At 55.9% G+C, this 15,177-nt stretch overlaps 2 long non-coding RNA genes across 3 annotated transcripts; both read left to right on the top strand.

Annotated features, from left to right (window-relative positions):
• Window positions 1-1,594: 1,594 nt before the first annotated feature.
• Window positions 1,595-6,708, top strand: LOC126958676 (uncharacterized). The gene is made up of 3 exons (XR_007727266.1): window positions 1,595-2,059; window positions 5,815-5,878; window positions 6,541-6,708. It is a non-coding gene; the product is annotated as an uncharacterized LOC126958676 (long non-coding RNA).
• Window positions 6,709-9,644: 2,936 nt separating this feature from the next.
• Window positions 9,645-13,091, top strand: LOC126958202 (uncharacterized). 2 transcript variants are annotated; one of them, XR_007727142.1, is made up of 3 exons: window positions 9,645-9,795; window positions 10,060-10,182; window positions 12,221-13,091. It is a non-coding gene; the product is annotated as an uncharacterized LOC126958202 (long non-coding RNA). The 2 variants fall into 2 exon arrangements; XR_007727143.1 differs by having other exon boundaries at window positions 10,057-10,182.
• Window positions 13,092-15,177: the final 2,086 nt, after the last annotated feature.

Here is a 15,177-nt window from a genome sequence, read left to right as displayed (position 1 = left end):
GCCCCTGCACACACACTCAGCCCTGTCCTGGCTTCTCTTTGTGCCCCAGCCAGTCAGTCTAGGTGGAAGTCCTATATCTGGGCCCTCTCAACAGACCTAGGCAGGCCCCTGTCCCCAGCCCAACGAGCTCAATCCCTTAGGCACACACACCACAGAGCAGTCGTGAGAGGCCAGGTGGGCAGTACCACGAGGCAGGCAAGGCTGTGAGGCCGAGAGGGTCAGGCCACCCCAGCACAGGTGGGCACTCACATGCACCCTGCCCAGGCTGCCATGCATGGACCCACCAGGGGGATGGCCGGACCCCACCAGCCCTACCCTCCCCACTTCAGGGCGGGGGACCTTGCAGGCCACGCTGTCTCTCCAGGGAGTCCAGGTCGTCAGCAGGAGTAGGGGTACAGAGGGCACTGGGCCTGGCATCCGCACCCACCTTTGCCTCAGCTCCACATGTCTCCTCCTATGTCTAGGCCTGTCTCCCTAGAGCTTCTCCCATCCGCCAGTTCTGGATGCCTCTGAGTACGATGGCAGGGAGAGCAAAATGAGTGGAGGTCCTGGGGTCAATAATTGACCTTTGGGAGCCCCAGGCCCTGAGGGACATCTTGGGGAGATGGTGCCCAGGTGGGCTATCTGTGGCTCAAGACTCCCCTACTCTCTTGCCCTCTTCGAAGGCTGGAGTTGTTTTTTTTTTTTTTTTTTTTTTTTTTTGAGACGGAGTCTCGCTCTGTAGCCCAGGCTGGAGTGCAGTGGCCGGATCTCAGCTCACTGCAAGCTCCGCCTCCCGGGTTCACGCCATTCTCCGGCCTCAGCCTCCCGAATAGCTGGGACTACAGGCGCCCGCCGCCTCGCCCGGCTATTTTTTTGTATTTCTTAGTAGAGACGGGGTTTCACCGTGTTAGCCAGGATGGTCTCGATCTCCTGACCTCGTGATCCGCCCATCTCGGCCTCCCAAAGTGCTGGGATTACAGGCTTGAGCCACTGCGCCCGGCCAGGCTGGAGTTAAGATACAGCCGTCTCCATGGCTACTGGTGGAACGAGGGTGAAAGGGCATCAGTGGATGCCAAGCTGTGCACCGGGCCTCAGGGCAGGTCTCTCTCCACCCCTTGATGTTTTCCCTGCCCCTGTGCCCCCACCTGCCTTCCTCACTGGGGATCCTAGAGGCCTTTTTTTTTTTTTTTTTCCCAAGATAGAGTCTCACTCTGTCACCCAGACTGGAGTGCAGTAGAGCAATCTCAGCTCACTGCAACCTCCACTTCCCAGGTTCAAGCAATTCTCATGCCGCAGCCTCCCAAGTAGTTGGGATTACAGGCATGCACCATCATGCACAGCTAGTTTTTGTGTTTTTAGTAGAGACGGGGTTTTGCCATGTTGGCCAGGCTGGTCTCGATCTATTGGCCTCAAGTGATCCGCCTGCCCCAGAGACCTTTTTCTGAAAGCCAAGTCTGACCCTGTTTTTCTGATGGCTAGAAGCTTCCTGTGGATGTGGACATAGCCACAAAGTCCAGATGGGCAGAAAGAGGCATTTCTGGCAGAGGGCAAAGCAGGGGCAAAGGTCTGGAGTGTGACCCAAAGACTGCAGAGGCCACCTGACTGGCCAGGTCCCATGGGGCCTGGAATGCCCAGCAAGGATCCTGGATTTTCCCTGGAGACCCAAGTGGAGGGTTGGGAAGTGGTTTCATTAGTGAATTATTTTAGACACACATACAGAGAGCATTAAGATGTCTGGGAGCCCAGGACCCAGTCGAAGGAGCAACACAGGGCAGATTGGAAGCCCTGCGTGCCTGTCCCTCCCTCCCCAGCCAGCCTCAGTGTGAGTCGGCGTGTCTGTCCCACTGTAAGTGCAAGTGGCAGCAGACATTGTAACACTGCCTACCACGGGCCCCACAGCACTGCCTCACCTCAGCCGCTTGCCTTTTTCTCCTCAGGTCACTTTTAGATCCAGCCCCAGGGCAACCCCCTGCTTTGGGTCGCAGCCGCCATCTCTGCTGCAGTGTCTTCTGATGTAAGCTGTCCCCTGTGGGCACGAGTGTGGACATCCTGCACCTCCTAGGGCAGCAGTGCCGAGGTTGGTGGTACCCTCCACGTGGTTTCATGGCATCGCTGCTGCAGTAGAGGCGGCCCGGGGACATGTGACCAGCTGCAAAGGGGCAGGTTCCTCAGGGAGGGAGGATGGGCTGCAGGGAGGGTGGCTGGGACAGGGGAACAGGCAGAGCATGACTTCCAAACACCTAGGAAGCCCCAGGCGGAGGGCGGAGTAGGGGGGGTCTTGCCATCTTCAGATGGGAGTTGACCTTTGACCCCATCATGCTCCTGCTGGGACCTGACCCAGGCATACTCCTCTTCCTCTGGGAGGGCTTGTCACACCAGGGCAGGGTCTGTGTGTGCCCAGGCTACAGGCAGTGGGGGGAGGCTGGGGCTGCAAGCACAGAGGCCCCAGAAAGCGTGTGAGGATGCTGGGGAGCGGGAAGGGCCCTCAGAGGGGTGGTATGGCCAGCTTAGGTTTTCTTGGCAACTCTAGTTGAGAATGCACTGCAAGGAGACAGAGGCTGCAGCCACTGAAGCCAACTGTGCTGTAGCAGGTGGAGGGCACCCGGAATCCCTGGAGAGACGTGCCACCTGCTGCAGGACCCCTGGCCCATAGGTGAGGGTGTGAGCAGATGAGGAGAATCTAGGAGGCCTCCCATGTGTTAGGGGAAAGCTGAGCACCTGGAAGGTGGCAGAGCCAAGAGGTGTCCTTGGCCCTGGAGGTGAGGGGCATGGGTATAAAGAGGGTGCTTGGAGTGTGAGGCACCAGGGACAGGAGGTGAGAGGCCCAAGGCCCCAGCCGGGGCTTCCAAGAAAGGAGGTGGGTAAGGGCTGTGGGGCCAAGAAGGCACAGGGCTCCCCGAAGACAAGGTGTCCCAAAAATAAGGGAGCAGTCAGGTGGGACGGATTCGGATGTGGCAACACATAGGTCACAGTGCCCTTTACAGAATCTCATGGGTTGGGGGAGAAGCCTGTTTGGAGAGAGTTCAGGAGCAAGCGGGGAGCGGGATAGAGCCGTGAGGATGGGAGAGGAAGGGGCAGGCTTAAAGAATGAAACGGTGGGGATAACACACGTGCATATGCATGTATGTGCACTCAGACACGTGGGCAGGCCCACACATGCATCTGTGCATCATGGGCGGCGTGCTGTGTGTGCACGCGTGTGTGTGGGCAGCATGCTGCAGCCTGCATGTGTGTGTGTCCATTATGTGTGCAGTGCGCTGATGGGCAAAAACGCTGACGATGCAGGCCAGCTGATAACCTGGAGGAGGCCGGCTGGGGTGGGGCCTGCCACTCATGACGGGCACCCTGGGCTGGCAGCATGGGAAGTTCTTCTTGGGGCGGCAGCACGTTGGGCACAGACACAGAGGAGGGCGCAGGTAAAGGTGCTCGGAGACATCTGCTCTGGTGGCTTCTGTTTTCAAGGCCGTCTGCTGAGACTGGGAAGGGGTGGCGGCTGGGGAGGCGCTGGAGGAGAGGGCTCCATCTACTGCCTGCACTGAGATCCTCTCTGACCTGAGTCCCTGCTGCCTGGCCAGGCCTGCGGAGCCTGCCATCTGGGCAAGTGGGATGGGACAGATGGCTGCGGCCAGGAAGGCACCACAGGTGCAGGCAGGCAGGTTCCTCAGGGAGGGACTGGCACCAGACACGCTGGATCCCCCCTAATTAGCCACTCACCAGCGGTGGGACTGGGCTGAGCACTAGTCACTTATCTGTGATGTGAGTCAGGTGGATTTTGGGTGTCAGAAGGAAGGTGTTTCATGTGGCAAGACTGGCAGGGCCAGCATGCAGAGTGGCTAGGACCAGGTGAGAGCCTGGGGGTGTCCCACCACTTGCCCCACCTCATGCAGGTCCTGTCCTTCCACTGCCTGGCCAGACCAGACCAGACCAAAGCTCACCTGGCCTTTAAGACTGGCACCTGCACCAGGAGCCACTACCACTCCCTCCTACGGTGGCAGGCTGGGCTCTGCCCCACCACGTCTGCAGCCCCATTAGCATCTCTCAAGACTCAGCTTTGGGATGCCAGTACAGACCAAAGACAGGACAAAACCAGTGGAGACAAGGGACATCCTGGGAGCCAAAGGGTCCAGCATGCATAGCCAAGGAGTGGCGTCTCGAGTGCGCAGGGAGCCCCTAACATAGTTGGAAGATCAGCCGGGAGGAAGACAGGCGAGGGCACCATAGGCTATCCACATGCTGGCCAACAGACATGTGGAGACATGTGATTCAGCTTCGCTCGGAATCAGCACGTGTACAGGCTCCTGGCGAAAACTAAGTAGCCTGGGAACAGCCTGTGCTGGCGGGGTTAGGATTCAGGCACTTGCCCCACCAGCAGGGAAAACTCGCATGCTTGTGGGCCCAGCAGATCCTTTTGTAGGCATCTTATCCCAGGTAAATACCTGCCTGTGTTCCGAGTTACATGTCCAATACAATGCTCACTGCTGTGGATTTTGTTCTCTTGTCTTTTTTTTTTCTTTTTTTTTTAAAGACAAGGTCTTGCTCTGTTGCCCAGGCTGGAGTGCAGTGGTGCAATCATAGCTTACTGCAGCCTCAATCTCCTGGGCTCAAGTAATCCTCTCACCTCAGCCTCCTGGGTAGCTGGGACTATAGGCACAGGCCACCACACACAAAAAATAAATTTTTTTATTTTTATTTTTGTAGACATGACACCAGGTCTTGCTATGTTGCCCAGGCTGGTCTTGAACTCCTGAGCTCAAGCGATCCTCCTGCCTCAGTCTCCCAAAGTGTTGGGATTACAGGCATGAGCTACCTCGACTGCCCTAATTCTTTAATGTTTCATAAAATAATTCAGCAGCCGGGTGCAGTGACTCGCACCTGGAATCCCAGCACTTCAGGAGGCCGAGACAGGCAGGTCACCTGAGGTCAGGAGTTCAAGACCAACCTGGCCAACATGGTGAAACCCCATCTCTACTAAAAATACAAAAAAAATTAGCCAGGCATGGTGGTGGGCGCCTGTAATCCCAGCTACTTGGGAGGCTGAAGCAGGAGAATCACTTGTACCCAGGAGGCAGAGGTTGCAGTGAGCCGAGACGGCACCACTGCACTCCAGCCTGGGTGACAGAACGAGACTCCGTCTCAAAAAAACAAAAAAAAAGAATTTAGCTGAATTTTATATTTCATCTCTAACTATGTCATTATTAAAGCTTTGAAGAGAATACAAGTGCATACCCAGTACTAGGGAGGTAGAGTCACTACTGCATCTTTAATAAGGAAAAACTGGAAGCTACCTAGGTTACCATCAGAAGGGGTATGGCTGACATGGTCATGGAGAAGCCTGCTGTGACTTTGCTGCGGGCTCCTGCTCTCCTGCTGGGCCTGCTGAGAGCACTGGGTGTGAGCCTGGAGCCTAAGGGCCGAGTGCCTCCTGGGCAGAGATGTGAGACAGTCTACATGGCCTCACTGTCTCTGAGTCCTTGTAGGATCACGGCATCCAGCCATGCCTGAGCACTAGGGCTTTCCATTAAATAAGTGAGTAAAATGGAGCTGGGCGCAGTGGCTCACACCTGTAATCTCAGCACTTTGGGAGGCCAAGGTGGGTGGATCACAAGGTCAGGAGTTCAAGACCAGCCTGGCCAACGTGGTGAAACCCTGTCTCTACTAAAAATACAAAAATTAGCTGGGCTTGGTGGTGCATGCCTATAGTCCCAGCTACTCGGGCTTAGGCCCATTGGATATGGATCTGTCATTTGAAAAAGTCCTGACTAAGAGACCTCCCCGGGACAGTCTCTGTCCTCCAGGTACAATTATAATACCATTCCTTTTCACATTCCCCAGGTCCTGATTTGGAAAGTCAGTCACATGGATGGCTACCATGTGCCTAAAGCACTTGCAGCCTCAGGTAAGAAAGAAAAGTCTAGGTTTCCTCATCTGCAAGGAGAGATGACAGTGATGTCTACCGAGTCCTTGAAGCTACACTTGGCACAAAGCTTGAACCAATAACATAGCTGCTAGGATTTGTTTTTTTGTTTTTTGGGGGGTTTTTTTGGATGGAATTTCACTCTTGTTGCCCAGGCTGGAGTGCAATGGCGCCATCTCGGCTCACTGCAACCTCTGCCTCCCGGGTTCAAGCGATTCTCCTGCCTCAGCCTTCTGAGCAGCTGGTATTACAGGCATGTGCCACCATGCCCAGCTAATTTGTATTTTTTGTAGAAACCAGCTTTCTCCATGTTGGTCAGGCTGGTCTCAAACTCCCGACCTCAGGTGATCCACCTGCCTCAGCCTCCCAAAGTGCTGGGATTACAGGCGTGAGCCACCATGCCCGGCCGCTGCTAGGATTTTTAAAAATATTTCAACATAGGCCAGGCATGGTGGCTCACACCTGTAACCTCAGCTACTCAGGAGGGTGAGGCAGGAGGATCACTTGAGCTAAGGAGTTTGACACCAGCCTCGGCAACAGAGTGAGACCCTGATTCTAAAAAAAGAAAAAAAGAAAGTGGCACATGTTCAAATAGTATTTGTGTAATTAAGGTAAAACTTTTTGTTTGTTTTTTTCTTTTTCAGAGAAAGGCAGATGGCGGAGTGTCTCAATTTGAATTTCAACTCTGAATTTGAACTCTGGGGCTCAAGAGATCCTCACACAGGGATCCTCTAGCCTCAGCCTCCTTTGGTTTCATGAGTTTGTAGTAACCCCATTGGGGTTCTGTACTTGATGAAAGCTGTAGTTCCTCCTCCCACTCACAATATGGGGGGGCTCAGCTCAGCCACCCCTGGTCAGACAGTTGACTTGTCAGCCAACACGACTGAGCAGACTCACTGATTAATGTATTCAACAAACAGGCTCTCGGAGCTGTTCTGCAGTCCAGAGCTGAGTAGGCAGAGAAGGCTTCCTGGAGGAGGCTACTTGAGATAAGGAATCGCCTGCATCCCCCATCATTGGTCAAGCCCCATGGGATCTGTGCAGAAATGCCCTGACCCCCTTGTCACTGCTCCATCACACCTCTCAGGCCCAGCTGCAGCTCCCTGTAGCCTGAGGGACCCTCCCCAAACCAAAGTCACACCTACCTGGCCCCTCTTTCCTTACAGTTCCCCGCCCGGGCTGCCCATGCCAGACTAAAGCCCTCCTCTCCTGGGCTGCCCATGCCAGACTAAAACCACTCCCCTGGGCCGGGCGCGGTGGCTCATGACTGTAATCCCAGCACTTCCGGAGGCCCAGGTGGGTGGATCACTTGAGGTCAGGAGTTCAAGATCAGTCTGGCTGACCTGATGAAACCCCATGATGACGGGCCGGGCGCGGTGGCTCAAGCCTGTAATCCCAGCACTTTGGGAGGCCGAGACGGGCGGATCATGAGGTCAGGAGATCGAGACCATCCTGGCTAACACGGCGAAACCCCGTCTCTACTAAAAACACAAAAAATTAGCCGGGCGTGGTGGCGGCGCCTGTAGTCCCAGCTACTCAGGAGGCTGAGGCAGGAGAATGGCGGGAACCCGGGAGGCAGAGCTTGCAGTGAGCTGAGATCCGGCCACTGCACTCCAGCCTGGGCGACAGAGCGAGACTCCGCCTCAAAAAAAAAAAAAAAAAAAAAAAAAAAAAAAAAAAAACCCCATGATGACAAAAAATACACAAATTAGCAGGGCATGGTGGTACGCGCCTGTAGTCTCAGCTACTCGGGAGGCTGAGGCAGGAGAATCACTTGAACCCGGGAGGGGGAGGTTGCCGTGAGCCAAGATTGCACCGTCGCACTCCATTGCTCTGGGCAACAGAGCAATACAACATCTCAAAAAAAACAACCAAAACAAAACAAAACAAAACTCCTCTCCGTCTAGGCCGAACCCCTTCCTGTGCCACCAGGAAACTGTGTTCAAGCCTCAGGGCCCTTGGCCCTTCTGTTCCCTCTGCCTGGATGCGTCTCTCCCAGGAGTCTGTGTGGCCTCATTTCAGCTGTCACCTGGCTAAAGGAACTCCCGCGGGCTCTCTGGGCCCTGCTACTGGCACCGGCCAGGTGGAGGGTTCCCCTTTGCCCGCCCACAGGGTGGCGCCTGCCTATGCCTGCTGGGCGGGTAGTCCTGTGGGTGCCCATAAATGCAGATGACTACATAGAGGAAGAATTAAGCAGGCAGCGGGTGGGGCCAGGGCGTGCTGGGGATGCGGCTAGTGCGGCCCTCCTGATGCTCAGCGACTGGCGCAGGGCTGGGGGCAGGAAGCCGTGTTTCATCCCGGGCTGCACCAAGTTCCCTGCCTAGGGCTCTCTGGACACTGGGGGGTGTGGGAGACCAGTGGTGGCTCGGCTCAGCCCAGCTCCCGGCTTGTCCTGGTGTGGCCAGGCCTGGCGGGAAGTAGGACGCCAGGGAGCAGGACGGGCTGGGAGGATCCAACGCACCCGCCCTTCTCCGCCCCTCCTCGCAACCTCGCGCTGGATTCGGCCGAGTGGTCTCGAGTGCGTCCTGCCCCTCGGGCTGGGAAGCGTTCCACGGGTTCGCACTGGGGATGAGCGAGCCGCAGGTTTACGGAGCTGGGGGCGCCTCCTCGCAGCGCCTCCTCCAGACGACGCCCCCCGCAGGACCGCAGGGGCCGGGTCACTGCAGCCCCCCTTCGTCTGCGCCCCCATCTTATTTTCCAGGACCACCTTCGGGACTGTGCTAGATCAGTAGCTGCAGCTTGCAGAGAAGTGAGTCAGAAGGGGGAACTGAGACTGGAGGGCCTGGCCCAGCCCAGGTCACACAGTGCAGGGCAGTCCCAAGGGTGTCAGCGGCCCGTGCGCGGGCGCGCCCTCTTCCCTCACGCCCCGCCCCACCGGGTCCTTGCGTCCGCACGATCACTTTCTGGGCCCGAGGCGAGGAAGAGGTCAGGAGACCGAGCCCCGAAGCAGGGCCGGGACATGGGTGGGGGGCGGAGCGCCGCTGATCTGCCCCAAGGCAGATTTTGCAGAGATTTTGTAGGGGCGGGGGTGTCCCCTGGTCGGACCCTGCCGACCGCCCTCGGGGAGAGGCGAGGCCCTGGCCCGTGCCGGCGGGGTCCGAGCCTCAGTATCCCCATCCGCGCAGGGGAAGGCGGGCGGCAGCACAGAGCGCAACCCCAGCGCCCAGCGCGGCCCGACACCGCCCCCTGGCGGCCGCGGACGTCACTGCGACTCGCCGCCTCTGCCGGAGCCCAGCGCGGGACCCCCGACCCGGGCGCCCCCAGGCTGCTGGGGCCGGGACGTCCGAGCGCCCTGTCCCCGGTGGTGGGGTTCGCGGGCTGAGTGCCCACCCCGCTCTCCCCTCGCCCCGCGGCCTCGGCGGGCCCCTGCCCACCAGGGTCTCCACCTTCCCCAGCGTGAAATGGCCACAGTCCCTCCATCCGCGCTGCGGCCACGGCGCCTGCCCCTGGCTGGACCGATCGGAGGTCCCTGCGGGGCGGGCGGGGCAGGTGGTCCGGCGGGCCCCTTCCGGGTTACCCTCCCCCAGCCGGAGTCCGCGGACCGCGCTGGGCGCAGGGAGAGGGCTGTGCGCGCCTCCGCTTCCCGGCGCCGCCAGCGGGGACGAGCGCCGCCCCCCGCCCAGTCGGGAGACGCCCTCAAGGTCCCAGGCTCTGCCTCTGCCCGCCCGCGGCCCGCGGCCCGCGGCCTGCGGGTGACAGTGTTCCCCGGTCCGAGCCCCATCTCCCTCGGAGAGCGGACCCTCGCGCTCCTGTACCCTCCACCTGGTGGCCGTCCACCCAGCCCGGCCTGCTCGCGCGTCCCGACTGCCACTTCCCTTGCCTTCCCCAGCCTCACGTCTACCAGGCTCCTGTGTGTCTCCCCGGCTGGGACTTCCGCATACTCCAGGCCCACTTCACAGGTGCAGACGCTGAGGCCAGAGCGGCTGAGGAGCTGGCTGCAGGCGAGAGCGTGCGGGCAGTGTGGGGAGGGACTCAGCCTAGCCTTCCATTGCAGCTCCCATCCCTGCTGCGCCACCCCCTCGGCCCGTCAGCTGTCTCCACCCAGGAACCCCCAGGACACGGTCCGCAGAGCCCACTGAGGGTCCAGTGCTGTCCAGGTGGCGGCATCAGGATTCCCAGGAGCCACCCCTCACTCGGCCACCCTATGTCTTTATGTCCAGCAGGGAGCTGAGGGCCTAGAGGGGTGCGGAGGCCCTGCCAGGAGATGCTTTCCTCAATGCTCAGTGTGAAAGGAGCAGAGGGCTGGACTGGAAGGGGCTTCCTGGCCCCAGGAGGGCAGTGATTGGGTAAGCCGCCCACCTTTCAAAAGTGATGGACAGGAAGGGGGAAGGTGGAGGATGGAGGGGCTGCAGGTGATGCCAGTGACCCCTGAGAGACAAGGAGATCTCCACAGTGTATCAGTTCTCTTCTGCTGTGTAACAAACAACCCTGCCAGGGTGGCTTTAAACAGCAATGATGTAGTATTGTTCACGGTTCTCTGGATTGACTGGATGGCTCTTTTTTTTTTTTTTCCTCACTCTTGCCCAGGCTGGAGTGTAGTGGCGTGATTTCAGCTCACTGCAACTTCCACCTCCCGGGTTCAAGCGATTCTCTTGCCTCAGCCTCCTGAGTAACTGAGATTACAGGCATGCGCCACCAAGCCCGGCTAATTTTTGTATTTTTAGTAGAGACGGGGTTTCACCATGTCGGTCAGGCTGGTCTTGAACTCCTGACGTCGTGATCCGCCCGCCTCGGCCTCCCAAAGTCCTGGGATTACAGGTGTGAGCCACCGCACCCGGCCTGGATGAGTCTTTTGCTTCATGTGGTGTCCGCTGGGCTCACTCTACAGCTGTAGGTATCTGGAGGTCCAACTGGAGTGAAATGTCCAAGTGGCTTCACCCACACAGCTACAGTCGGTGCTGGTTGCCAGTGGGAGCTCGGCTGCCGCCAGCATGGGCTGCCGCCCCGCTTCCAGGCTCCTTTGCTTGGTTTCTCCACGTGGCTGACTTGGTCTTCCTCACAGCATGACAGGACAAGCCCCAATGTGCAAGAGCTCATTAAACCTCTGCTCCCATCATGCTTTCTAATACCTCACTCTCCAAAACAAGCCCAGCGTCCACGTGGAATGAGACTCAAAAACGCATGAATCCCAGGAAGCCTGGTTTATTATTATGGGCATCACAGCTTAGCACAATGATGGGGAAGCAGTGGAGACAGATTGTAGACAGCAGACCTTCCAGGGCCAGAACAAGCAGGGAAGGCTCCTGGAGGAGGATGGGACTGGCTAAGGAGGGGCTGGGAATTCTCTTCCTTCTCCCTGAAGCTCCAAATCCTCAGGGCCCTGGGGAGGTTGGAGGAGCACCAGTCGCTAAGATACAAACGCTCAAGGCTCAAACTCCTGAACTCAAGGCAAATCACCTGAGTTCAGCAGTTTGAGACCAGCCTGGGAAATACAGTAAGACCTCATCTCCACAAAAAATAAAAATAAAAAAGTTAGCCAGGCATGGCCGGTCGCTGTGGCTCACACCTGAAATCCCAGCACTTTGGAAGCCCAAGACAGGCGGATCGCCTGAGGTTAGAAGTTTGAGACCAGCCTGGCCAACATGGCGAAACCCCATCTCTACTAAAAATACAAAAAAAACTAGCCAGGCTTGATAGCAGGCACCTGTAATCCCAGCTTCTCGGGAGGCTGGAGCAGGAAAATTGCTTAAACCCAGGAGGCAGAGGTTGCAGTGAGCTGAGATCGCGCCATTGCACTGTAGCCTAGGTGACAGAGCGAAACTCCATCTCAAAAAAAAAAAAAAAAAAAAAAAAATTAGCTGGGCATGATGGCGCCTGCCTGTGGTCCCAGATACTCGGAGGCTGAGGTGGATGGATCACCTGAGCCCGGGAAGTCAAGGTTACAGTGAGCCATGATCATGCAACTGCACTCCAGCCTGGGTGACGGAGCAAGACCCTGTCTCACAAAAAAAAAAAAAAAAAAGAAAGAAAAAATCCAAACATACCGACTGTTGACAAGAACATGGAACAACTGGAACTCTCATACACTCCCAGTGGGAATGCAAAATGATGCAACGACTTTGGAAAAGCTTGGCCATTTCCTAAACTCATCATAAGAACCAGCAATTCCACTCCTAGGTACCTGCCCAAGAAATGAAAACAATATATATATTTTTTCTTAGGGATGGGATCTTGTTCTGTCACCCAGGCTAGAGAGCATGGTCACAGCTCACTGCAGCCTCACCCTCCCAGGCTCGAGTGATCCTTCCACCTCAGCCTCTCGAGTAGCTGGGACTACAGGGAGTGACACAACACCTGGCTGATTTTTAAATTATTTTTTTGTAGAAACAGGGTCTCACTGTGTTGCCCAGGCTGGCTCGAACTGGGTGCCAGCAATCCTCCCGCCTCAGCCTCCGAAAATGCTGGGATTACAAGCATGAGTCACCATGCCTGGCCTGAAAACATCTTCTCTAACACAAAGATGTGTATGTGAACGTTCTGTGAGGTAGAGTAGCACACCTAGGAAGCCATGCATGCTCCTTTCTGTTTGCAGCACAATTTCACAAAGCCCCACCTCTGGGACCACCTGCAGCTCTCCAGAAAGATGCTTTGAAGACAAAACGTGACAAGCACACAGTCTCCATCCCCACACCTCTGGCTTGAGTTGCTACATTCTCTAAAAGATCCATGACCCTAGCCTTGCCTTTTCCTCCTCATAACATCTGGTTAGTGATGATGCCTCTGTAATCTATAACCAGATGTATTCTTACCCAAACCTTGGTGTGACTGCCTCAGTGTAACTTCTGAGCAACTCTGATGTGATTTTGCCCGTATTGGACTCCCACAGCTCATGTGTAGCTGTGAGCTGAAACACTATTTTGGAGCAATGTAAGAAAAACTCTCTAAGGAAATGTTCTGGGCTATCAGCCTCTCTGTAATGTCCTCAGGAGGGTTCTGAATCAAACTCACTCTTTTTTGTTTTTTGAGACGGAGTTTCACTCTTGTTGCCCAGGCTGGAGTACAATGGCACAATCTTGGCTCACCACAACCTCCGCCTCCCGGGTTCAAGCGATTCTCCTGCCTCAGCCTCCTGAGTAGTTGGGATTACAGGCATGCAAAACCATGCCCAGCTGGATTTTGTATTTTTAGTAGAGACGGGGTTTCTCCATGTTGGTCAGGCTGATCTTGAACTCCCGACCTCAGATGATCCGCCCACCTCAGCCTCCCAAAGTGCTGGGATTATGGGAATGAGCCACCGTGCCCAGCCATCAAATTCATATCTTTAAAAGCTTTCTTTTTTTCTTCATTTTTAAATTTTTATTTATTTATTTTTGAGATGGAGTCTTGCTCTGTCACCTGGTCTGGAGTGCAGTGGTGCGACCTCAGCTCATTGCAACCTCCGCCTCCCAGGTTCAAGCTATTCTCCAGCCTCAGCCTACTGAGTAGCTGGGATTACAGGCGTTCACCACTGTGTCTGGCTAATTTTTGTATTTTTAGTAGAAACGGGGTTTCACCATGTTGGCCAGGCTGATCTCGAGCCCCTGACCTCAGGTGATCCACCCGCCTCAGCTTCCCAAAGTGCTGGGATTACAAGCATGAGCCACTGTGCCCAGACTTTTTTTTTTTTTTTTTTTGAGATGGAGTCTTGCTCTGTTGCCCAGGCTGGAGTGCAGTGGTGCGATCTTGGCTTACTGCAACCTCCGCCTCCCAGGTTCAAGCCATTCTGCCTCAGCCTCCCAAGTAGCTGGTACTACAGGTGTGTGCCACCACGCCTGGCTAATTTTTTTTTTTTTTTTTTTTTTTTAGTAGAAACGGGGTTTTACCATATTGGCCAGGCTGGACTAAAACTCCTGACCTCGTGATTCACCCACCTCGGCCTCCCAAAGTGCTGGGATTACAGGCATGAGCCACCATGCCCAGCCACATTTTATTTATTTAGTCAACAGTCCATAGCAGGCCGGGCGTGGTGGCTCAAGCCTGTAATCCCAGGACTTTGGGAGGCTGAGACGGGCGGATCACGAGGTCAGGAGATCGAGACCATCCTGGCTAACAAGGTGAAACCCCGTCTCTACTAAAAAATATAAAACACTAGCCGGGCAAGGTGGCAGGCGCCTATAGTCCCAGCTACTCGGGAGGCTGAGGCAGGAGAATGGCGTGAACCTGGGAGGCGGAGCTTGCAGTGAGCTGAGATCTGGCCACTGCACTCTAGCCTGGGCTACAGAGCGAGACTCTGTCTCAAAAAAAAAAAAAAAAAAGTCCATAGCAGCATTATTCATAATACCCCCAAAATGGAAAGGCATATTCATTAACTGGTGAATAGATGTATAAAGTGTGGGATTTCCATACAATGGAAATTATTCAGCAATAATTATTCTCACCATGCTGCCCAGGCTGGTCTCAAGTGATCCACCCACCTCAGCCTCCCAAAGTGCTGGGATTACAGGTGTAAGCCACCACTCCTGGCCTACATCAATAAAACTCTTAGAGAAGGCCAGGTGTGGGTGGCTCACACCTGTAATCCCAGCACTTTGGGAGGTTAAGACAGGAGGATCACTTGAGCCCAGGAATTCCAGGTCAGCCTGAGAAACATGGCAAAACCTCATCTCCACAAAAATTTTTAAAATTAGCCAGGCATAGTGGCATGTGCCTGTGATCCCAGCTACTCAGAAGGCTGAGTTGGGAGGATTACTTGAGCCCCGGAGTTTGAGGCTGCAGTGAGCTATGATCACACCACTGCACTCCAGCCTGGGTGACAGAGGGAGACTCAATCACAAAAACAGAAAAAAGGGCCAGGCGTGGTGACTCATGCCTGTAATCCTAGCACTTTGGGAGGCCGAGGCTGGTGGATCACCTGAGGTCAGGAGTTCGAGACCAGCCTGGCCAACATGGTAAAACCCCATCTCTACTAAAAAATACAAAAAAATTAGCTGGGTGTGGTGGTGGGTTCCTGTAATCCCAACTACTCAGGAGGCTGAGACAGAATTGCCTGAGCCCAGGAGGTGGAGGTTGCAGTGAGCCACTTCCCTCCAGCCTGGGTGAAAGAGTGAAACTCTGTCAAAAAGAAAGGAAAGGGGAGGGGAGGAGAGGGGAGGGGAGGGGAAGGGAGAAGAAAGGAGGGAGGGAGGGAGGGAGGGAGGGAAGGGAAGACGGGAGGGAGGGAGGGAGGGAGGGAAAAAGAGCCAGAGCTTGGGCTAAGCCTTCATATGGGCTGTGGCTCAGCTGAGATCTGGTCAATGCTGGAGGCAGCCCTGAACCTTCCCGGTTTCAGTCCCCAAACCCTTGGGCCCTGTGCGTGGTCCTAG

Source organism: Macaca thibetana, chromosome 7 (assembly GCF_024542745.1).
Source record: "Macaca thibetana thibetana isolate TM-01 chromosome 7, ASM2454274v1, whole genome shotgun sequence".
Classification (NCBI taxonomy): Eukaryota; Metazoa; Chordata; class Mammalia; order Primates; family Cercopithecidae; genus Macaca; species Macaca thibetana.
This window is presented reverse-complemented; position numbering and strand designations above follow the sequence as displayed.